The following is a 10,358-nucleotide window of genomic DNA, read 5'->3' on the forward strand; positions in this document are numbered from 1 at the left end:
CATTTCTGCTGCTTGTCTTTTCTTTCTTTCGGGAATTTTAACCCAATCAGTTTACTCCGTCCCAAATTTAGCGTTCAAAATCGCGGACGAGAACCCCATTTATGTTACGTACCCCGTAACTGGGTTGCCAAACCAGCAGAAATGGATCACTCAGTTGGAGTCTGGATTACTAGAACTAAGAAAGTTTTATTAAAGAAACAAGCAACACAGTAATCAAAAGGATAATAAATGCAACAGTTCAGTAATGATAAACACACGTGCACAGAATTAAGATAACAGGATCAATCAAGCTCTATCGTTGTCTAGGGGTAAATGACCAATTTCAAAGTGACACACAAAGTCCAGTTCAATTTAGTTCAGTTCGCAGTAATCGTTGCCATGGCGATGGACGTGGGGGGAGGGAGAGAGAGAACGAGAACGACTGATCATTCAGAACGGCTTCCACTCACAGACCGGCGATATTGCTCACAAGCAGCTTTCGGGCGAGTCCTTTGTGATGTCACCTGGGGTCACCGACTGTGACCCCTCCTCCAGATGCGGTCGATCCTCTGCAGTGAACCCGGCACCCAAGCAAGGGCGGACACACACCGGGTTCCCACTGATCGTACCTTTCCACCCTGTGCGTTTGTGGCCCGATACTTTCCACCGACTCGTGAGAGGCGCACCGCTTCCAGGGTCTCGTTACCTTGAGTGTCGTGTGTCTTGCCTTAGCGAACCTGTCCCTTTTTATCCCCCTGCTGGGGTATCGCCTGCCCATCACTTCAAACAGTTCAGGGTTCAAAGGGGGAGCCGCTCTAGACAGCTCTCTCTCCCCCGTCCCTTCATTACACATCTCCAGATCGCCTGTCCATCACTTCAAACAGTTCAGGGTTCAAAGGGGGAGCCGATCTTGACAATACCCAGACTGATGGCTCCTTCATTAACACCTCCAAATGCTGCTTCGTGTGCCTTATCTCTCCCTCCCCTGATGACAGGTGGCAGACCAACTGCTGATGCCTCTGGTGCTAGCCCAGGCCAGCAAACATCTTAATTTATGTGTATTCTCATCACACTAACCACAGGATTGAAAAAGCTGAAAAGGTTGTAGGTTCATCAGCTCTATCATGAGCACCATGCTACCATCAAGGATGTTTTCAAAAGGTGGCATCTATCGTTAAGGAACCTCACCACCCAGGACATGCCCTCTCCTCATTACTACCATCAGGGACAAGGACACGAGCCTGAAGATGCACACTCAACTTTTTAGGAACGGTTTCTTCCTCTCCACCGTCAGATTTCAGAATGGTCCATGAACACCACCTCACTATTTTGTTTTCTTTTTGACTGGTTGTTTGTTTATTTATTTATTTTGTACCACTTATTGTAATCATAGAATTTTTTTTATGTAGTGCACTGTTCAGTTTAAGATGGCGCTGCTGAACACGAGTGACAGCTTACTGGTGGTTGACAAAACAAGAAATACAACTAAATACTTTATTAAGACCATCAGACCATAAGATATAGGAGCAGAAGTAGGGCAGTCGGCCCATCGAGTCTGCTCCACCATTCAATCATGGGCTGATCCAATTCTTCCAGTCATCTCCACTCCTTTGCCTTCACCCCATACCCTTTGATGCCCTGGCTAATCAAGACCGATCTATCTCTGCCTTAAATACACCCAATGACTTGGCCTCCACAGCCTCTTGTGGCAACAAATTCTACAGATTTACCACCCTCTGATAAAGTAATTTCTCCGCATCTCAATTCTAAATGGATGTCCTTCAATCCTGAAGTTGTGCCCTCTTGTCCTAGAATCCCCTACCATGGGAAATAATTTTGCCATATCTAATCCATCCAGGCCTTTTAACGTTCAGAATGTTTCTATGAAATCACCCCCCTCATTCTCCTGAATTCCAGGGAATACAGCCCAAGAGCTGCCAGATGTTCCTCATACAGTAACCCTTTCATTCCTGGATTAATAACACATTTCTCTAAAAGTTTATGATAAATGATCACTGTAAACAATGAAGATGTGAGTGAAGGCAAAGCTGAGTTGAGGGTCAAAGTGTGCAGGCGCAAGGCACATTTAAGAAGTCTGGGTGGGGTTGAGGCACAGTCGAGGCAACATTGGGGCAAGTGGAGCGGAGCAAATTCAGAGGGGAGGAGAGGCAGATTCAGGGCACATCCACCTAAAACCAGGAGCAAGGTTTGCTTGATCAAAGCGCTGAGCCGATTTGAAAAGGTCGGGTACAGACTGAAACGTTCTGGCGGGTCCAGGCCCAAAGTTTATCAATGCCACAGGGCCTGATCTTAGAGTCTCTCTCTCCTCCACATTGGGTGTTTGTCAGTCTTTTTTTATGGATTCTTATGGATTTCTTTGTTTTGTGGCTGCCTGTAAGGAGACAAATTTCAAGGTTATATAATGTATAGCTACTTCGATAATTAATGCATTTTGAACGTTGAACTTAACTGTTGTCGTAAAACAACAAATTTCACGTCATAATAAGCCTGATTCTGAATGAGGGACTAACTTCCTGGCCAGAGCATCCCAGATACCAGTATTGTGGTCTGTTGTGGTAGCACAGTGAAACCCTGTCCTAGTAATGTTCCTGAATGCTCCAGCAGTCAGAAGGAGTCCTGCCTCTAAATTCATCAGCTGTAAAAACTGAACGATTTTCAATACCTTTTAAAGATCCATAATTCTCAGTGACATTGAAAACTGTTAAAAATTTAAGTAAATGATTGTAAATTTATTTAAAATTATCCCACAGGGATCAGTTCTATGTCCTTTATTAATTGTCATATACATTAATGATTTGGAAGGCAGTATCGTTAGCATGGATATTAAGTTTGAAGTTGGTGGCATAATGGACAGTGAAAGTTGTCTAAGGTTACAACACGATATGGATCAACTGGAAAAGTGGGCAGGGAAATGCTGCTGGCATTCAACTCAGACAAGTGTGAAGTGATGTTGTTAAACGAGGCCAAAATACACTCAGCAAGTGGCAGTGCTCTAAGGAATGTTATTGAACCGCTAAACATTAGGGTACAGGTATGTGGTTACCTGGAAGTGGTGATATGGGTAGACAGTGGTGAAGAAAGCGTGTAGTATTCTAAACTTTATCAGATGGGCAGTGAGTGAAAATGTTGAGTTATGTTGGATTGGGGACTAAATTACTATTTAAGTGTTTATTTTTCTTGTAATTTAACTTTCTTTCGGCTTGCTTACATGTTTGAACAATCACCTGTTTGCTTGTAAACTTAAGTGGATTTTCAGTCATTTGTAGTATTGTTGGTTCTATACTCTTGTAGTTTCTTTGTCTGCAAGCCTGAGATGTCGTGGCAGCATAAATCAAAGTTGTCCATGTTGTTTCACAGACTATCCTTCTCAGAGGAGTCCCTTATTCACCCAGCTTGAACTAGTTTATTGTATAAAAGGGGAACACAAGGTCTCTGGTCCTCTATATACCTCTTAGTACTTTTTACTGGCCACACTTCTCTTTACTTCTTACTTACCTTGTTTTTTTGTGCTATGATGAACATCTGATAAAACATCTGTAACCATAAAACCTTGGCTTCCAAAGAACCTTCTGGACAATATCATCTCTAGATCCAACAGGTCTCACATTATAGTTATACATTCCTTGGACTGCTTTTGAAGTATTGTGTATAGTTCTTGTTGTCATGCTGTAGGAAAGATGTGATCAAGCTCAAGAAGGTGCAGAAAAGATTCACGGGAATGTTGCCTGAACTGGAGGGCTTGAGCTGTATAGAGAGACAGAAGAGGTTGGGACTGTTTTCCCTGGAGTGAGGAAGACTGAGGTGTCACCTTATGTCTACAAAATTGAGTGGTAAATGTAGGGTACACAGTTCACAGTCTCCTTTCCAGGATAGGAGAATTCAGTTTCACTTTCATGGTTGACAGCACACATCTAGAATTTTGGTCACCTGACCAAAAACTCTACTGTTCCTCCTGGTTATTGGTGCACATCAATAAACAGGCATATTCTTTCATAAGCTGACACTAGGTAGTGAAAAATAAGGCAACTTAATATTGTCTTGAATTCAATCTAATATTGAAAAAGGATCTAGTGCCTTCCCGGCATATATGATGAATAAACACTTCTCGGGCTTCCAGCCACAGGTATCAATTATAACCGACACTTTGATGACAAACTCTGCCATCTTTTTCAGGGATTATGCCATTCTGAAGAAGATGGCAGTCTGTCATCGAAACGTCGGTTGTAATTGATAACTGTACTTGGCTGGAAGCCCGAGAAGAGTTTATTCATCTATCTAATTTTCTGGTAGTGCCCCTTAACTGGGTGCCTCTTGACCCAAAAATTAAGGCTTACTTACTTTTGCACACATGCAGTTCACATTGTTTCTCTCCCTACTAAGGATCTCAGGACAAGATGTGTCCTGTTGTGATGCCAGTATGATGGCTTCTTAATGTCTCCTTTATTATTTTTATTTTATTTTTTATAGGCATCCATTAGTCTCATGAGACCATGGATTTGCACCTTGGAAAGTTTCCAGGGCACAGGCCTGGGCAAGGTTGTATGGAAGACCAGCAGTTGCCCATACTGCAAGTCTCCCCTCTCCACACCACCGATGTTGTCCAAGGGAAGGGCATTAGGACCCATACAGCTTGGCACTAGTGTCGTCGCAGAGCAGTGTGTGGTTAAGTGCCTTGCTCAAGGACACACATGCTGCCTCAGCCAAGGCTCGAACTAGCGACCTTCAGATCACTAGACGAACGCCTTAGCCACTTGGCCACGTGCCAACACATACACAGTGGAAAATATATAGCCAATGAATTAAATTCTACATCTTAAATCGTTATGCATACAGCTGATTCTTTGTTCTGAGTCATTGGTCATAGGGTCATATCACGGTCAATCCTGCTTTTAATCACTCAATACAACATAGACCCTGGAAGTCATCATCTCAATACTTAATAACTTTGTGACAACTTTCTCACCCCCTAAAACCAAATGACCAGTCAAATCTAGTCAGCCTCATGAACTGCCTTGAGGACATAAAGTGTTGGATGGCACAAAACTTTTTACAGCTGAATGAAGGCAAGTCTGAAGTTGTCCTATTTGGCTCCCCTGACTCCATCAAAGTGATTACCAACAGTCTAGGTAACCTGTCCACCCTTGTCAAACCCCATGTTAAATCCCTTGGTGTGATATTTGATTCCGCCTCTAAGTTTGACAAGCAAGTTAATGCAGTAGTTAAAGCCTGTTTTTTCCAGCTTCGTACTATTGCCAAAATCAAGCAGTTTCTCTCTTTCAAGGATCTCGAGAAAGTCATCCATGCCCTTATATCCTCCCGCTTGAACTACCCCAATTCCCTGTATACTGGGATTAGTCAGTCATCCCTGTCCTGTCTGCAACTGGTCCAGAATGCCACAGCCAGGCTCCTGACAGGTGCCTGCAAGAGGGACCATATTACTCCTATCCTGGCCTCCCTCCACTGGCTACCAGTATGGTTTAGAATTGATTTTAAGGCTCTCCTGTTTGTTTATAAAACCCTAAATGGGCTGGCCCCCTCCTATATCACAGACCTTCTAACCTCTTATTCTACTTCCAGGTCCCTGACTTGGGGCTCCTGGCTGTCCCGTGATCTAAACTTAAGCTCGGGGTGAGTGCGCTTTTGCTATTGTAGCCCCTAGACTGTGGAACAGCATTCCCTTCCCTATCAGATCTGCCCCCTCCACTGACTCTTTTAAATCCAGGCTCAAATCTTACTTTTATTCATTCGTGTTTGAATCCTCCTGATGTGGCTGATTTTTGGCTTGTGTTGTTTCTTTTGTGCCTATAAATTGTTCGCCTTATTGGTTATGTCTGTGTTTCTCATATTTGTAATTTTAGCTATTCTGCTCTGATCTGTACAGCACTTTGGTCAACGTGGGTTGTTTTCAAATGTGCTACAGAAACAAATTTGACTTGACTTGACTTCTCTCTACTATTTTAATGACTGTTTAAATCAGTTAAAATTTATAGATTAGTGCTTCTTTTATAACATAGTAACACCATTCATGATAGTCTCTACAATTAAATGTTTCAATGGAAACATTTCCCTTCCTGAACCTTTCTCTCTCTAACCATCCCCAATACTAAGCTCTTTCTATAAACAGACTATTCAATCTTCTATTAAAATCAATACTAGTTCTGTCATTTCTTTCACCAAGAATTCGTATTTACTGCTCATGGAGATGGGAAGAACTAATTTACATCATCCTGGTCTCTTGTCGACAGTTGGAACTGTTAAGGGCTAAAACATTTCATGAATAAACTGGAAAATGACACTGATGAGGCTGTTCCTTTTTTCTTTTACTGTTAAATTCTATTACAGGTCAGATCCCTTTAGAAAGATCAAGATAGGGGACTTTATTATTTGATACCAAGAGGACAGATTGTTCTATCATGACTTCACCAAACTGTGTTGGCAGTGATGTATGATCGCTGTTTACATTATGTTGATGACATAGTCCTATAACAATGCAGAAAGAGGCTGATCAACTGGTCCTCATTGGCTCCCAGGAGATCAATACCATAGTTGTGTCCCACATTCCAAAATGAGGAGGGTGGTAATCTAATTGCATGACAGAATTGATGGAAATGTAGGAAGAATAAGTAATTAGGAAAATCCAAGGGATTGATTTAATAATCCCAGACAAACATGCCTTTCCCATGATAAAAGCTGGGAATTTCAAGCAATCAAATAAACCAAAAATTTAGTATTAGTAATGGTAACCTTGATGCAACTAAATTGTAAAGTCTTAGCTGCTTCATTTATATCCTACACAGAAGGTTATCTTCCATCTGCCTTAGTCTGGTTCATTTATGTCTTACACTAATCTGGTAGAATTTTAACTGGTCTGTAGCCTAGCACACTACCCAGTTCATGAAGCACATATGGATGAACAATAATTGTTTTGTAAAGTAATAGCTCTGTCCAAAAAACAACTAAATTACAATTTGGAAAGCATGGAAAAACCAAAATAATATTCTGTACCTCACTAATTGCAATGATATCATGTGGCCAACAAACCAATAGATACAACTATACATGCACCTTTTCTACAATTGCTGGCCCTGATCATGAGTTAACAACAGCATCTTTACAGGCAGTTTAGATGATGCGTAAAGTTTATGGCTGAATTCGATCATTATGAAATACATCCCGATATTAAGAATATTTTGAAATTTGAAATACATTGTGAACAGGTGATAGATTGAATGCAAAATAATATTTCATGTCCTCTTGTACCAATATGAAACTCTCATGATTTATGAGACATTAATACAGCAATTCTAAATGAAATTTCCAATTTTGGATCCATTTGGACAATTATGGCCAGTTACACTACCTAAGTTCATATAAAATGCTTCAAGTCATAAGAGGGGGAAACATTTATTCCATGAACTTGGATGAAGAAATCTACAATGCCATTCAAACAAAATCATCAATTTATCAAACAATTTGCTTTCTGACTATCAACTGATTTGGCATTCTGGATATTGCATTCACTCACTTACTCTGAAGTTCTTAGTCTTTTAGTCTTGCTGGCAGATATACTCTCCTGTCAATTTTTCTTTACCTGAATGACAAAGAAAAAAATATTTTAGCTTATCCTGTGCTTCTGGTTCTCTGATCCTGACTAAGTCCTTCTGAATACTGATGATTTATTTTAAATGTTAAAAAAATGCTGTACATTTCTATTTGGTAACAAATATGATCCTGTTTTTGTAAAATCTTGCTTGTATGATTTGCATTAAAAGCAAAATTGTTGTTTTAAATATTGCAAAAAGCAAAATTCTGGAAATCTGAAATCAATCAAAATGACTGGAGATACACAGGAGGTCAGGCAGGATCTGTGAAGAGAGAAACATTATTAATGCTACAGGTTGATGAACTTTCATCAGATAAATTGTCATTGATCAGAAACATTGATTCTTTTTTTCTCCATCAATTCTGGTTGAGTTGCTTTTCAGTATTTCAGTTTCTAGCACTTTCTTTTGTCTGCTTGTCATCACAGTAGCAGAATACTCATAACTATTTCCATAATAAATTGTGAAATTGTTGCCAACGGTAAATCATTCTTCAAACAGGAGTCAGAGACTGGGCCTGGAGGCAGCCAAGAGATTTGTAAACACCAGAATTAATCGCGAGCATAAGTTCGCAAATCATACACTTACAGTTCCAAACTACTTTCTCGCGATTCTTTTTCTGAGGTTAACCTTTTCACTAATGATATATTTCCCCGTGGGCATTCAATTTGGTTGGTATTTACAACAATACCTAGCATAATAGGCATCACATTATGACCTCTGTAGTTGCAATCTTTCCAGCATCGTTGCTAAAGTGCGTTGCTAAGAATTTTACCAGCGTATAATAATAGCACTATTAAAACCAATATCGGTCATTGATATTTTCATTCACGTAAAACAGGAACTTGAAAATGTTTTGCATTAATAATTTTTATGATAATATTTTAGTTAAACCTGCCCAAAAATTCCATATTGGAGCATTTTAATCGATTAATACCCACCACCATTAGCAGACAGGACCAGACACAACGTGGAACAGACACTAAATACACCTTTCCGCGCTTGAAAAAGTATCGTGAGAAACTACTGGCCAAGAGGGAATCTCGTTTGGTTTTAAGAATCTATTTATGTTGTCTCAACTCCGAAAAATACGCAGATCCAGCACCCACTGGATTTGGAGCTCTCTGTGTACTGCACATTGCACATCGATTCTGAGTTTATATTCTGTTATTCTCACTTTCTCTCTCAATAGTTTATCATTTTCCCACAAAATAGATCCCTTTTATCAATATTGCGACGGTTTCGTCTTGATTTACACTTGTGCTGACTATGCATGTGTCCAGCACGGATATTTTTTCTCCCTCGCTAACCGCTCGCTCTTCCCACCTCAAACTACACACACACACACAACCGAGTAATATAGTAAGACCGCACCAAACTGCTGGAATGTGCGGGGTTACCAGCTGCAAAGGAATCCCAGCTGTTGCGCAGTTTAACACCTGAAGCCAACAGCAACCGCTGTTTGCAGATGAAAGCAACTGCAAGAGCGATTGCTCGCCGGCCGGGGAAAAGGCTGAGGGTCGCGGACTGGAACCGACAGGTCCTCCCCGGGCACGTTCACCTTCCCGCATGCGATTGGTGCGCGCCCAGAGCCGCCACCAAAACAAAACCGGTGCGTGTGGCTGCTGGAGTTGGAGATAAGAGCTGTGGTTCGGCGCTTGTCTCCTTCACCTATATACAGTATATATATATATATATATATAGATCTCTATCTCGCTCTCTCCTTCCAGCCTGCCGGGCTCATTCTCTAGGGCGCGCGCTCCAAGCACGCTCCCATCACTCCCGGTGACCCCCCCCCTACTTAACCCCGCGGGCACGCGCCCCAGAGCGGGCGCGCGTTTCGGCTTCGTCCGTCGCCGCTTCAGTTGTCACCGTCCACGGCAGAAAGAACATCTCTATTAACTTTCAACGACAGCACAACTGGTTCATTTTCCAGTCTTCGCTCGGTGATCGTGTCACCGTTTATTTATCTGGTGTTGAAGATTCTTTCCCCCATCTCCAGCTGCATCACGTGCAAGGAAGACGCATTCAAACTGGTAAGGTTGTGATCATTGTATGAACAAAGAGTGCACAGGGAAAGAGATTGGTGTAAATGATACAAGTTTATCGTTTTTGAATTAAGTTTGTTTTGAGTTAATGGTTTGTATCCTGATGGCGTGGATGAGGATGGGGATAAGGGGATGGCAACTGCTTCTATCTTTTATCTTGGTATGAGCTTGACATTGTTTCTTCCCCCTTTAAAGGTTTGCAGGAACAGCAAGATTTTATTTACCGCCAATAGTGCATTTCTGTTCAAAATCGACCTCAGATTTTCACTGTTTAATTTTGGTATCCTCTTTATTTGTTATGTAGCTATTAAAATAAGTGGCATCAGGTTTTATGACGGTAAGTCTTATCGTTTTGGTATTCATGACAACCACTGTTAACAGAAGTCTGATCTTAGTAGTATGCAACATCAGTTCATATACACACACCTTTTCACGGATGACAGCTGTCCCCTTTGCAGAAGGGAACAAGCGCGGTTATTGAAATATGGCTCTTTCTGGGGGGGTGGATGTGTATTGTAATTGAGTAATTGCAGTGTGTATCAGGACTGGAAACTGGCTCTTTCTGTGGGCTGTTATTTGGTCAATGCTGAATTGTACTAAGTTTGCAAAAATTGATGCTGGTCTGTATTTCTCTATGGTTTCAATTTGTTATGCTGGGGAATCTTACAAAACCCAGTATGATAAGATTGTGTATGATAGTGAAATTTAT

General features: G+C 41.2%; 1 long non-coding RNA gene across 1 annotated transcript; it reads right to left on the reverse strand.

The window, feature by feature from the left end:
- Positions 1-302: 302 nt before the first annotated feature.
- Positions 303-9,028, reverse strand: LOC134337832 (uncharacterized). Its single transcript, XR_010016081.1, has 3 exons — positions 8,976-9,028; positions 7,530-7,591; positions 303-2,371 (listed from the first exon to the last, which is right to left on the reverse strand). It is a non-coding gene; the product is annotated as an uncharacterized LOC134337832 (long non-coding RNA).
- Between the last annotated feature and the right edge of the window lie 1,330 nt (positions 9,029-10,358).

This window comes from Mobula hypostoma, chromosome 25 (genome assembly GCF_963921235.1).
Source record: "Mobula hypostoma chromosome 25, sMobHyp1.1, whole genome shotgun sequence".
NCBI lineage: Eukaryota > Metazoa > Chordata > Chondrichthyes > Myliobatiformes > Myliobatidae > Mobula > Mobula hypostoma.